Here is a 15,324-nt window from a genome sequence, read left to right as displayed (position 1 = left end):
GTTGTGGTAAAGATTAAACAAAGTAAAAGTGAATGAACCACTTTGTAAGATACTCTGCAAATAGTGATTTGACTTTGAGTAAATATTACTTCATAACAACATTGGAACTTCCAACATGACCATTGATGTTATTTACATATATAAGTGCTGAGTATATTTATGACATTGCCAATGATTTTGAATGCTACAGCCACTGTTTTTTCTTATTTAAAGTACAGAAGTATAACCTATATAGTTAACCTCATAATTAGCCTGATGTTTGACACATTCCATAAGTATGACTGTCCCTGAATTCTAATCCCTTATTGTTTGATCATCACCCCACAAATAGAGGCCCTTATTATTTCTTGCCTCCTGCATCATTTATCTGCCCTTGATTTGTTCCAAGTATTAATTCATATGTTGACCCTGGAATTAGTAATGACTCAGCTCTACATTAACTATCAGGCTTTTGTCATAATATAATGTCTCCCAGAAAAAACTGGACCTTTTATTGCTTGTAATAGCAATATTCTCTAAAATCTAGTTTTTAAGGAAACATGTATAAGTAGTAGATCTGTACTTAAATTTTTCTTGGGACTTTGATTTGAAATTTTAACAGCTGTTAGTTGTGTTTACAGAGTTTTCCAGGGACATGATCATCATGTTGTTATACAGTTTATATACACATATCACATGTGTATGGAGCAAATGTAATATAACCAAAGAAACTTCTGAATTGAATATTAGTATAAATGGCACATAAAAATAAGAAAATGTAAAATTGCTTTATTTTGGACATTATTTGAAGATTCGAAAATACTTCAATATTTTTGCCAAGGGTATTTTATTAAATTGAAGGTGGGAGTACAACAGAAATGATGTCTTTTTAGGCGACTGAATTTAACAATAATATTCACTTCATTGCTGGATTTAATAAAATTTATTATTGCCTCCTGAGCAGGAATATCCAGTATGTGATTTTATAAATCAGTTTTTATAAGGTAGAGTATCGTATCAGGCTTTTCATTCTCATTTTATGCTATTTCTATCATAGTATACTATCCAATAGCTTTTGTACTTCAAATGAAGAATATTGAATTAGCTTAATATGGTATGGCAAAATAAAATGATGCCAAAATATGTTTTGAGATCTCGTCCTGGCTGATAACTCATGCTGCCTCATCATTGAAAAAGAACCCATATTGCTATGTTGGCTAGCCTTCACTGCAGATTCAGTCATTGAAACCTGTAAAGACCCAGTTTTTTCTGTGATAAGAGTGCCTGTTCTGTCCTAAGGAATCCTATGGTAAAATTCTTAATCCCATACTAAATGAAAAAGAAACCTCATTAATTAAGAGGGAAAAAATGTTTCCAGATGGCAAGTTAAAACACTGGCAGCTCTGTTAATTTCAAAGAAAGTTTATTAAACATTAAACATTATTTACTCTATCAGCAATTAGTTTTCAAATCATGTCTTTAATAATTACTTCTACATACTGGATTTATTGGCATAAAGTAACATTTCTTTTGGAGTTTTTTATTTTCCTCTGAATCTGTAGATATAACCCCTTCATGTTCCTTTTTTTTTTTTTTTCTTTTTTTAAGATTTATTTATTTGAAAGGCAGAAGAGGAGAGATAGAGAGAGGAGAGAGAGGTCTTCTATCCACTGGTTCACTCCCCAAATGGCCACAACAGCCGCATCTGAGCAGATCCAAAGCCAAGAGCCAGGAGCTTCTTCTGAGTCTCCCACACAGGTGCAGGGGCCCAAGCAATTGGGCCATCTTCTACTGCTTTCCTGGGCCATACCTGAGTTGATTTGGAAGTAGAGTAGCCAGTACTCAATCCAGCACCCATATGGGATGCCAGCACTGCAGGCTGCGGCTTTAAACTGCTGCACGACAGCACCAGCCCCATGAAGATTTTTTTTTTAAGGAAATATTCACATATGTATGTTTGGGGAGTTATTTTTGGTTGTTATTTTGAGGTTTGGGTCTGTATTTTTATTGTTTATTTTTACAGTTATTGCAAATACAAATATGGCTTAAGCAGTACTCAAAAAACTTGTTGAGGTATTTCTGGTAGTTTGATAACTCAATTATTATTTAAATATAATTCATATTATTTATGTTATTTAAATACTAGATATGCCCTAATTTAATTATTATGTGATTTCAAAGTATGTTAATCTTCCATCACAAAAATATATAATTTTCAACTTTTTGTTTTATCAATTTTTGGATTACATAAGGTTTTGTAATCCTTTCTCCTTTTATTAATAAGGAAATATCTCATTTTTTTCTGTTTAATGTTTGAATCTTTTAATTACATGATTTCTACACTACTTCATTTTCTCAGCATTTTCCATACATTTTCTTTCATTTTCAACTTTCCTGTGGTGCTTTTAAAATAAAAATTTATGTTCAGTGAAATGCAAAGATCTTAAATACACAGTTTGATGCTCCATTCAAGGTATAAAATGTTTTCATCACCCTTAAAAATTCTCTCATGCTACCATTTTGGTTAATCCCCAGATTAGATAGCTAATGTTTGGATTTCTGTCACATAGGTTGGCGTTCCAGTGTTTGAACTTCTGAACACTGCTAAGAATAATTAAACTACATTTTAAAATGTAACAATAAACTTTAATCACACAACAGAATACCCAATACTGCTTGTCTCATTTTTCTCCATATTGATCTATAGATTCAATACAATTCCATCCAATCAAAATCTCAGCAAACTTCCTCAAACAGATTACCATGCTGACCCTAATATTTATATGAAAAAACATTGGATCTAGATTAGCTATATTATCTTAAAGAAAACAAGAAAGATGGAGGGTTCATGCCACCTGATTTATAGACTTAACTGTGGGGTATGTGTGGTTAGCTTAGTAATTAGATGCCCACATCTGGGCCGGCGCCACAGCTCACTTGGCTAATCCTCCGCCTACGACACCGGCACCCTGGGTTCTAGTCCCGGTTGGGGCACCGGTCCTGTCCCAGTTGGGGCACCAGTCCTGTCACAGTTGCTCCTCTTCCAGTCCAGCTCTCTTCTGTGGCCTGGGAGTGCAGTGGAGGATGGCCCAAGTGCTTGGACACTGTACCTGCATGGGAGACCAGGAGGAAGCACCTGGCTCCTGGGTTCGGATCGGCGCGGTGCCGGCCATAGCGGCCATTTTGGGGGTGAATCAACGGAAAAAGGTAGACCTTTCTGTCTGTCTCTCTCTCTCAGACTAATTCTGCCTGTCAAAAAATAAAAAATATAATAAATAAATGAAAAAACAGATGCCCACATCTCTTATCATAATGCTTGGATTTGATCGCAACCTCTGACTCCTGGCTCCTTACTAACATGATCTCTTGGAGGCAACAGTGATGGTTCAAGTTATTCCCTGGCACCCTCATGGGAGATCTGCAGTGAGCACAATGCTCCCAGCTTCAGTCTGGCCCAGTCCCACCCATTGCAGGCATTTGAGGAGTGTATGAGCAGATAGGAGTGCTCTCTCACACATGCTCTCACTATCTTTCACTCTCTTTCAAATTAATTAATTTTAAAAAGGCTTACTGTGGAGTTGTACTCATCAAGACTCGTGTTCACGTAAGGGTGTGTTTAAAGAAGAGTTGAATAGAACAGTCCAGAACTAGAAGGTTCTTCAGAAAGTTCATGGAAAGTGTGTATGTGTGTGTGTGTTTTTTTTTTTAAGTGTAGATTTTTAAAGCAAAATATACTTAATTTTTACATTCCATTTTATTCCTTATTTTAATTCCATGACCTTTTTGAATTCCCTTTACAGAGCTGTATATAAATGATCAACTGATTTGGTTTTCCCAAAGTGCCAAGACAATTCAGTTGAAAGGCATGTAAATGGCCAATGGTCCAACATCATTGATAATTAGGAAAATGCCATTAAAACCATTATGATATGCTTTTTCACACCCAGTATCACACCTATTAGCATGGTTACAGCTAAAACCAGTAACACCAAATATTGGTAAGGATATAAAACAATCTAAACTTGCATACTTTCTTTAATAGGAATATAAAATGATACAGTCATTTCAGAAAACAAGCAAATGTCTCTTTTTTAAAAAGATTTATTTTATTTATTTGAAAAACAGAGTTACAGAGAGAGGTAGAGACAGAGAGAGAGATCTTCCATCCACTGGTTCACTCCCCAGATGGCAGCAATGGCCAAAGATGTGCCGATCCAAAGCCAGGAGCTTCTTCTGGGTCTCCCATGTGGGTGCAGGGGCCTAAGGACTTGGGCCATGTTCTACTGCTATCCCAGACCACAGCAGAGAGCTAGTTCAGAAGTAGCTGGGACTAGAAGCAACGACCATATGGGATGCCAGTGCTCCAGGCCTTAACCTGCTTTAACCTGCTGCGCCACAGCGACTGGCAAATTTCTTATAAATGCATACCTTCCCTGTGATTCAGCTTTTCCACTCTCAAGTGTTTATGCAAAAGGTATCAAAATTTAAATTCACAAAAACATTTATCCCAGAATGTTCAGGGTAGCTTTATTTATAACAGCAACAAACTGGAAACCAATAAATGTCTTTTAACAGGAATATAGATATAAAAAAATTATAGTACCTTCATATTCTACTACTCAGCAATAAAATAATAAATGACCAAAGAAAGAATATTCAGAGACATGGATAAATCTCAAAAATCTTAACTGGAAAATGGAGCACATGTTGGAAAGTTTTCAAACCTTAATATTTGGATGTCTTCTAAGAGCACAGTTTAACCCTGTTACTGAGGCAGAATAGTGGTTAATGGTTAAGAGCTTTGACTGTGAAACCTAGATTCAAATTTTGGGTCTACAATTTATTAGCTGTCTGATCATGGCAAGTAAGCTTTACATATGTCAAATAAGAAGAACAGTAGTACCCAACTTACAGGGTTACTGCATGCAGAGAACATACAGCACTACCCGGCATAATGTAGGTGCTGTGTATTTACTATGATACTAGTAATTTAGTATTATTTTTAAGTAGTCACATTGATTTGATTTATTCTTGCTATTTTATGTCTTATATTCATTATGCTTTTCTTCTCTGTCTTCTATTGTATCATTCAATTTTTCCTCCTTTCATAGTTCCTGAGGTGGGTTATATATTGTAAATTTTCCCCTTTTTATCATAGAGGTTGTATTCAAATGATTAAAACATACAACTAAAGACTTAGTATGTAAGAAAAACTCCTTAGTGCACTTTGGTTCTCTTTCCCCCACCACATTCAGGCTACAATCAGTGATGTGATGGGGTGATTGAGTTTTACGTTTTGTTGCAATGGTTATTTACATGTAGCTACAAGGTTTGCTGATTTCTTGTATCACCATTGAACAGTATGTGTGCATTCTTTTTTTAATTCATGTATTGTTTTTCTGGGTACATGATCAAGTAATTCTGCAGACTTTCTGAGACCTTGCATGCCTGAAAATTTCATTATTTTCTTCCAGCCTGCATGCCAACTTGAATCAGTATTGGATTCAGTGTTCAAAATCATTTTATTTCATATCCTAAAAGATACTTTATTAAATTCTGATATTTTGCTAGTCTAGTGCTAATCTGATTTTTCTCTTGCATATGACTTCTTTATTTTCTGAGATAGAGGATTTACACTGTCTTCTTTTTCATGATCTTCATTTTGTTGCTTTGACACTTAGTTGGATAAACAAGTCTATCTGTAAATTTAATCAACATACATATTTGACCTAAAAATTTCATAGAAGGATAAATTTTAAAAGTACTTGAAGGCCATCTCTATAAAAGATACTTTTCCAGTACAGTTCATTTGTTTACTTGTTTGTTTTTCTGACGCTCACATTAGAACAGAGGAAGGAAACTGTAGATCTTCTTCCTGGTCTCTTTCCTCACTCCCTCACTCCCTCACATTTTTTGCCTTTTCTCTTTTGTGCTGTCTTCTAGAAAAACATATTTGCATAACTCGCCACCTTGATTTCAGAAGTGAAGAAGACAGAATTGGAATTTAATCATTGCAGAGTCCTTACTAGTTACCACTGTGAAAGCAGTCAAAAATTATGACTTACCGAATGGGTCAGGAGAATCATTCTCACGAGCAATTTATGTGAATAGGACAACACATCATTAATTACAGAGAATGAATAGTAAATGATTTATGATTATGTATACTAGTCTTTCCCAACAAATTATGTTGATAAATTTCATTACTTTTCCACTATTGCTTCCAAAATAAATGCTGTAAGCATTTTCTGTATCATAGATAAGTGCATTGCTAACTTTGTTTTGCATCAATATACTATGATAGAATAAGCTTTTTACCTGGTGACTCACCAGCATATAGAAAGGAGCTTCAAAACATTTGTAATGGGGTAGATCTAGCCCTCAAGATGCTTGTTAAGATACCCACATCCCATTTCACATTTCTGGATTAAATTCCCAGCTCTGACCTTTCAGTTCAGCTTCCATCTAATATACTTGGGGCAGCAGCAGAATGGCCCAAATACCTGGACCCCTATTGTCCTTGATGGAGACCTGGTTGGAGTTCCAGGATCCCTGCTTCAGCTTGGTTAAGCCCTACCCATTGCAGCCATTTGAAGATTGAGCCAACGGATGGGAGATTCTCTATCTCTCTTTCCTTCTCCCTCTCCTTCTCCTTCTTTCTGTTTTATTCCCTCTCTCTTGCATTGCTTTTCAAATAAACAAATAAATCTTTTTAAAATATGTAAAAGTTAAAAAAAGAAACCTATATTTGAGCTAGACATACAACATGAATGTGGACTTTAATTGCAAAAGATCTTGGTGGCTCTGTTACCTATCAGCCATAGATACACTAATTGTTGGCAGGGAAAGGACTTATAGCTATTTCATTTCTATTGTTTTTGTGTGTTTTTTTAAGATTTATTTTTATTTATTTGAAAGAGTTACAGAGAGAGGTCTTCCATCCACTGGTTCACTCTCTAGATGGCCGCAACAGCCGATCTGGAGCCAGGAGATTCTTCCAGGTCTCCCATGCGGTTGCAGGGGCCCAAGGCCTTGGACCATCTTCTACTGCTTTCCGAGGCCATATCAGAGAGCTGGATTGGAAGAGGAGCAGCCGGGACTAGAACTGGCGCCCATATCAGATGTCTGCGCTTCAGGCCAGGGCGTTAACCCGCTGTGCCACAGCGCCAGCCTGCATTTCTATTGTTTTTGTACCACAACTCTAAAGCCCCAAAAGCAATGTATTTGTGTTACGGCCGGTGCTGTGGCTTAACAGGCTAATCCTCCGCCTTGCGGCGCTGGCACACCGGGTTCTAGTCCCAGTCGGGGCGCCGGATTCTATCCCGGTTGCCCCTCTTCCAGGTCAGCTCTCTGCTATGGCCCGGGAAGGTAGTGGAGGATGGCCCAAGTCCTTGGGCCCTGCACCCTCATGGGAGACCAGGAGAAGCACCTGGCTCCTGGCTTCGGATCAGCGAGATGCGCTGGCCGCAGCGGCCATTGGAGGGTGAACCAACGGCAAAAAGGAAGACCTTTCTCTCTGTCTCTCTCTCTCTCACTATTCACTCTGCCTGCCAAAAAAAGAAAAAAAAAAAAAAGTAATGTATTTTTTTTAAAAATTTAAACCATGTAAATTAAAACATATCAATCTCAGCATATAAGCTAAATATTTTATTCAAACCTAATTGGTTTAGTCAGATCAGAATAGTTTAAGTAAAAGTGGAATCAGTTGACCACTTGCAAAGGAAAATGAGTAAAAACTATAAGAGGGAATTGGAATGTATCAGCAAAAACATTTATTCTCTTGATTTCATGAAGTACTGTAAAATTTCCAAGTCTTTCCAGATCCTCACTTTGCAGTTTTTTCCCCCTCATGCTGATAGATTAAATGCTATATAGCAAGAACTGTTTTTAGTGTAATATACCTGATTTTAAAAAAAATGATAGATATATAGTAGCAAATAGCAAGATTTACCTTTTTACCTAAGCCTCTCACTCATGTTTCATGAGCAGTATGTTTTTCACCCACTGATGTGTGATGCCACTTTTGTTGCATATCAGGTTTCTCTATGGAATTAGTTCTGTTTCTGCTCTTTCTATTCTGAAGTCTTAACCTTGTTTATCAGTCTCTGCACTGATTCTATGTGTATTAATTATGTTAGCTCTAAAATACTTTTTGATATCTGATAAGAAAAATTTTATGTGTTCCTACCCCTTTTTTCTGTCACATAACTCAGAATTGTTTTTATTTGAGCAAAAAGAAAAAACCATCTGTTGAGCCATTGATCTGATTCTATTTTATTACCAGATTAATTTGTGAAGAATTCACATATTTGTGATGCTGAATCTTCCAGTCTCTAACATTTATTTACATCTTCTTTAAATATATTAATGTTTTATCTTTATCTTTATAGAATTCCTACATAGCTTTCATTAGATCATTCTGTTAGTTTTGAAATAGCTCAGGGTTCTGGCCTTTCATAGCCCCAGAGAATAGCTAAAGAAGAGATAAGGAAAAAAAACGAGCCAGAGCCTGCCTCAACACACAGTTTGCTTTATTTATAAGCAAAGAGGTAGCTACAGTCTCCGAAAACACTTCACATTGGGTGGTCATAGGGCTGGGCTTTTATCTGCTCTGGTGGTAGAGGGAACTTGGCACCAGGGTCTCCAGAAACCTCAGAGGCCTTTTGCTTAGTTAGTTTTGGTAGCCATTTTGCAGGTGCTTAGAGAAAGAGGGACACCATGAGCAGATCTCCCATGGTGGGGGAGGGGAAGCAGTTGATAAGGGGCAACAGGCCCTTTACATTCCTTCCTAATTTAAGAGATTTCATTGTTATTAGGTGTGAATTTTTTCTATTAATTTTCGAATGGTTGTTATTGATGTATAAGAAAGCTTATATTTTTAATGTTTGTGCTTTTTTAAAAAAAGTTATTTGAGAGGCATTCCAAATGCCTACAACTGCTGAGACTAGCCCAGGCTGAATCCCAGAGCCAGGAACTAAATCCAGGTCTCCAACTTGAGTGACAGGAACCAAGAACTAAGTCATTCCAGCAGGAAGCTGGAGTCAGGAGCCAGAGCTGGGTATCAAACCCAGGCACTCAAGTATGGGACAAGGATGTCCCAACTGGCATCCTAACCACCAGACTAGATGTCTACCCCAGAGGCTGTTTTTTCCATGTGACTCTTGTATTCATCAGTCTTTCTTCATTCTCTTATTTTAATAATTTGTACATTCTGTTGGGTTTCCTGTATAGATAAATCATTTCATTTGAAAATAAGAATAAGTACATCTCTTGTAATACAATTATTTTACCTCTTCTTTCTTTTTCTGGTCTCATTGCATTGGTCAGCACCTTCATTACAGTGTTGAATAGTAATGGTGTTATCTGGGTCTACTGACTTACTCATGACCATACATAGCTTTTGTATTCAGAAGAGTTTGTAACAGAACCAGGCATGTTTTAATAGAATGCAAATATAGAACAGTATTTTTAAATAATATTTATTATTTATTTGAAAGTCAGAGTTACACAGAGAGAAGGAGAGGCAAAGAGAGAGAAAAAGGTCTTCCATCCTCTGTTTCACTCCCCAGATGGCCGCAACTGCCAGAGCTGTGCCGATTCGAAGCCAGAAGCCAGGAGCTTCTTCCAGGTCTCCCATGTGGGTGCAGGGGCCCAAGGACTTGGGCCATCTTCTACTGCTTTCCCAGGTTATAGCAGAGAGCTGGATCAGAAGTGGAGCAGCCGGGACTCGAGCTGGCTCCCATTTGGGATGCCGGCACTGCACATGGCAGCTTTACCTGCTATGCCACAGCTCCAGCCCCTTATCCATTCTTAATGGGATCCTCCTCCTTTTCTCGCTCCAACAGGGACCTGATCTCACTGCCTATTAGCCCATTTAACTACTCACAATTATCCCAAGGAAAGATAATTTTATACCCTCTGTGAGTAACAAGGTAAAAAAGTAACAAGCATGCTGAGGTTAAATATTCTTAGATCACATGGGGTCCAGAAGCACCTATGAAAATTTTCTGTTTTTTTATAAAGACTAATTGTTTTACATCTGCTTTTTCTTCCACCCAAGTTTTAGTTAATTATCTAAAAGTTCTGTCCTCTGCTTAATAAAGGGTTTAACAGGTGATTATGGATACATTCCCAGGCTTAATCTTATTTTATGCATTTTCATTGATGGGATAATGGCCTGTTGTTAAGGTAGGTAATTATCTGAACTCAGCATGTTGTCTAGCCTTCCTCAAGAAGATAAAATTACATCAGTTCTGTTTCTCCCAGGTATTAAGGTATATAGGTTTCTTAGCTCTCATGAGCTAGTATTAAGTTGAAGTTGGTTTTAGAATATGGTCTAAACATAAGGAAAAAAGAGCAAGACAAAGACATAAACTTATAACCAGAACAGGTTTATTCAGGGAACAAACCTGAGAGGGCCTCACTCCCAGCAAAGGCATGTCAGAGAACCACCTGCGAACACACAGCAGAGCACATTCTCATCCAAGCCGCAGAGCATGAGGGCGAGCGGTGGGGCGCTGGGGTAAGGCTGAACTCTTGAGGTATAGGTGGGCGGGCTTGGGCTAAGGCTGGGCTCTTGAGATACAGTGGGCAGGCTTGGGCTAATGGTTAGGGCAGGGTTGAGATGGTCAAGGAAGAATGCAGGGATTTGGGATTTTAGTCACACAGACAAGGGACCAAAATAGATCTAAAGCTTTTGTTCTTGCTTAATTACAGAGGTTAGCCTAAGTGGTTCAGATGCCCACATCCCAAATCAGAGGACCTAGGTTCATACCGAACTCCAGCTTCCTGCTAATGCAGACATCTGGAGGCAGTAATGATAATGTATATGATTGGGTTACTGCCACCCCTATGGAGAGACCAAGATCTTATTCCCAACCCCTATCCTTTGTGGGCTTTTGCGAAGATAACTAGCTGATAAAAGTGTTGTCTCTTTCTTTCTCTCAGTCTTTGTCTCTCTGCCTCTCAAATAAATAAATACAGTTTAAAAGAGATACTATGTAAGTGCAAAATATAGCTGATAAGAAGTGTTTGGTTTTCTTGATCAAATTTTATTGGTATCTCTAACTGTAAATGAATATGACCAATATTTACCCAAAAATAACATATACAGATGAGTCTGTTGCCTGACAGAGGAATCCACTGTGTAAAACAAACAATTCTTCAATAATATTTAAACTGTTTTAGAAATTCCTCTTTTTGAATTGCCTGTATGGGGAGTGAGATTACTATGGTGGGGATGAAACATTCTGTATTTAACTAGTAGTGATGATTGTGCAACCTTAGTAATATACTTAACTATATACTTTAAAATGGTATTTGTAGTATGTGAATTGTATCTCAGTAAAATAGGTCAGTTAAAAAGGAAGACTGGGGCCAGTGCTGTAGCTTAGTGGATAAAGCTGCGCCTGCAGTGCCAGCATCCCATATGGGCTCTGATTCAAGTCCCAGCTGCTACATTTCTGATCTAGCTCCCGTTACTGCACCTGGAAAAGCAGCAAAAGATGGCCCAAGTCCTTGGGCCCCTACACCTGATATCGGAGATGACCCCCTAAAATCTATACAAAAATGTGGCCCTTAAAGTTTCCCAGAAGTCCCATTTGGGGTGCCATATGATATCACTATAGGCTTATTAATAAGTCCCCAATATTAATAAGCATGAGGGGGTTCTTGCCAAATATTTAGAGAAGAATTCTAAATACTGGCACAGATAAACGAGGCAGCATGGTACATTTTAAGCCTTTATTTAGTGCAAAAGATGCATAGGAGAGTGAGAGCTTTAGAGAGAGAGGTAAATTTGGGTTCATACCGAGCACCAGGAACCAGCTGCGTGGAGGAGCATCTAGGCCAGGAAGCCTAGGGCAGGTGGCCTGAAGGCCACGCACCCTGGAGGCGCAGGGCTACAGCCAGCCCCCTCCTGGCAAGAGGCCAGGGCAGAAGAGAAGAGCGGGACACACTGTGTCCCAGGCTTTTAACCCACTTCCAAAGGGGAGTGGTTAATTAACCTGATTGGCTGGTGGGCACCCAGGTGTGGCCAGGTAGGGGCGTGAGGTCACACAGGGGCATGGCGAAGATATCAGGTATGGTGTGAGATCACACAGGGGTGTGGCAAAGGTGTGGTCTTCCAGCTCACAAACCTAATCTTTTTTTTTTTTTTGACAGGCAGAGTTAGAGAGAGACAGAAAGGTCTTCCTTTTCTGTTGGTTCACCCCGCAAATGGCCGCTACGGCCGGCACGCTGCACTGATCTGAAGCCAGGAGCCAGGTGCTTCCTCCTGATCTCCCATGCAGGTGCAGGGTCCAAGGACTTGGGCCATCCTCCACTGCCTTCCTGGGCCACAGCAGAGAGCTGGACTGGAAGAAGAGCAACCGGGACAGAATCCGGTGCCCCGACCGGGACTAGAACCCAGGGTGCCGGCACTGCAGGCGGAGGATTTGCCTAGTGAGCCGCAGCGCTGGCCAAACCTATTCGATTTTAACCTATATGCTTGCCTACTTCACACCCACGTGAGAGACCCAGGAGAAGCTCCTGGCTCCTGGATTTGGACCAGCCCAGCTCTGGGCCATTGCAGCCATTTGGGGTGAACTAGTAGATGGAAGACCTCTCTTTCTCTCTCTGCCTCTGCCCCTCAGTAACTCTGCCTTTCAAATAAATGAATAATTATTTTAAAAAAATAGTAAGACTAAGGAAAATTTCACTGCTTTGTATGTACTTCTATTTTTTACAAATCTTGTATTAACCAACTGTTAAAAGACAAACATATTCCAATTTTAAAGAATTTATTGGGGGCTGGCGCTGTGGCACAGTGGGTTAACTAACGCCCTGGCCTGAAGCGCTGGCATCCCATATAGGCGCCGGTTCGTGACCAGCTGCTCCACTTCAGATCCAGCTCTCTGTTAAGGCCTGGGAAAGCAGTATAAGACGGCCCAAGTCCTTGGGCCCCTGCACCCACATGGGAGACCCGAAAGAGGCTCCTGGCTCCTGGCTTCAGATCGGCGCTGCACCAACCGTTTTGGCCAATTGGGGAGTGAACCAGCGGATGGAAGACCTCTCTCTCTCTCTCTCTCTGCCTCTGCTTCTCTCTCTGTGTAACTCTGACTTTCAAATAAAGAAATAAATCTTTAAAAAAAAAAAAGAATTTATTGGAACAGAGAATGATTCATGAATTGAGCAGTTCCAGACCATAGGCAATTATGGACTCCACTAAAGAGACACTTTTATAGGATGAGAAGTAAAGCAAAGAAAATAATTGGGTGAGGTGGAACAATATCTTCATTTGTATCTTTGCTGAAGAAAATCCCTACTTAAGGGTTAGTTGGTTAGGTTTAAGCTTGTTGACACTGAGTTTGGATTCTGTTTACATAAGTAGGAACTTGGGGCACTGGACCCATCTCAATCTAATCACTTCAATTAATTATTTTACCACAACCCATTTACTCACAGTAACCAAATTTATTGCTCACATTGAAGGTTCACCAACGCTGAGTATGTCAGTATCCTTAGGAGGAATCAAAAAGTGTGAACAATTATATTAACATAAGATATCTAGAAGGAGCTTACTTGGAGGATACAAGTGTGTATGTACATGTGTTATGAGATTATTATTTTATGAAAATCAGTCATATTGACTGGTTCCATTCAGTCTGTGTGCTACAGCCAGGCAGGGCTACTCTGAGCCTCGTGAGGTATCTGCATAGACAACCCAGAAAGGCATCTGACCATCCTTAGATTCAGAATCTTCCTGTGGGTGATGTCCCTACCAGCCAGACCACCTCTCCATCATTTTCCTCTAATTCTAACATAATCCCATATGGGATGCTGGCTCTGCAGGCGTTAACCCCGCTACACCACAGCACCAGCCCCCTGACAGTGTTTAAAAATATATTAAGTATTGGTGTTTATTTTTATTATAAAAGGCTTAATAATTTTACTTTAATTGCTGGGTGCCTGTTCTATTGTAACAGACTTCCAGTTTCTAGGAAAACAAGTATAGATGAGACAGAAAAGTTGGGGAACGTAGATAGTAAACAGCAAGTAACAAGTAAGCAAAATGTTAGGCCATGTCAAGACTGTGCCGTGAATTAAGGTAGGTGATGTGAGAGAATGACTGGTGACTACTGCTTAGTACAGAAAAAATACATACAAATGAATAGAATAAAGTATTCCTAAAATCTCATCCATCGAGACAAAACCACCATTAATTATGAATGTATATTCCTTCTCTGCCTCTGTGTCCTCATTGACTGTGTGTGTATATGATGCTTTGTGATGCCAGCAGTACAGTTTTAGAACCTGCTCGTCTCACTTGCCTTTGAACAGTTTTACATGTCACTTTTAATGCTACTTTTATAATATTTTAATAATTTAGAATATTCCATTGAGTTATTTAACCAATCTCAGTTATTGGATGCTTGGATTGTCTTTATGTTCTTTTTAAAAGTCACATTAGGTTTGACTTTATTAAGCTAAAATCCACATATTCAAACAAATTATTCATTTATAGTGTTGAAAGACAAAAGCGTTTTCCTGTCACTGTTAAATATATTTCTCATGCTTCTGGTTGCTTTATTTTATTTTTTGAAACTTTCTATCTGCTAAGGACATTCTACAAAGCATAATTTTGGACCTATTAGTTTTTTTCCCCTGTTTTACTTCCGTTGGCTCTTACTCAAATTTGTAGCACATGCTGTTTTGGTTTCTCTAGGTGAGTAACTCCTACATCTTTATGTCAGACTTTTTCTCTGTGACACGTGAATGTCTGACCATCTCCTCAAATTTGCCTTGTCTAAAACCAAACTTAATCATACATTCCATCTTGTCAAACCCAGTTTCTTCATAACTTCCCTGTTTACCACAAAGATCTCATCATGGGCTCCAGTCATTTTAGCCAAGGGATTACATTTGACTGTTCTCTGCCAACTAACTACAATCCTCTTTTATAATGTGATTTTAAGGCTTTTTTTTTCTCTTCCATTTGAACCTCACTAACTCAACTCGTCTTTTCCTTACCCTAAATTATTTTAACAATTTCCTCATTGATTTCTTTGTCTCTATTTGAAACTCGTTCCATTTCAATTCTGCCTGTCCCCTCCGGGTACTGTTGCATCAATCATCCTCTTCCCTTTATCTTAAAAATCTCATTCCACTCTCTTTTTCTCCAGTCTTTATTTAAATACATACACATTCCCTTCAATTTAAAAGGGAAAAAAATACAATGTTTTTGGATACCAGATACCTGTCTGTACTTTATTTTCTCTCGAATTAAAACACATTTGTTCTGAGGCTACCTCTGAACCTTGATTCCCTATATAACCAACAGCAATTTAGTTTGTTATTAAACTGAAA

General features: G+C 38.7%; 1 protein-coding gene across 1 annotated transcript in view; it reads left to right on the top strand.

Annotated features, from left to right (window-relative positions):
• The window catches only part of ITFG1 (integrin alpha FG-GAP repeat containing 1), a 267,258-nt gene that overhangs the window by 140,683 nt on the left and 111,251 nt on the right, over window positions 1-15,324 (top strand). The window lies entirely within an intron of this gene.

The sequence above is a fragment of the Lepus europaeus genome, chromosome 19 (genome assembly GCF_033115175.1).
Source record: "Lepus europaeus isolate LE1 chromosome 19, mLepTim1.pri, whole genome shotgun sequence".
NCBI classification, from domain to species: Eukaryota; Metazoa; Chordata; class Mammalia; order Lagomorpha; family Leporidae; genus Lepus; species Lepus europaeus.
This window is presented reverse-complemented; position numbering and strand designations above follow the sequence as displayed.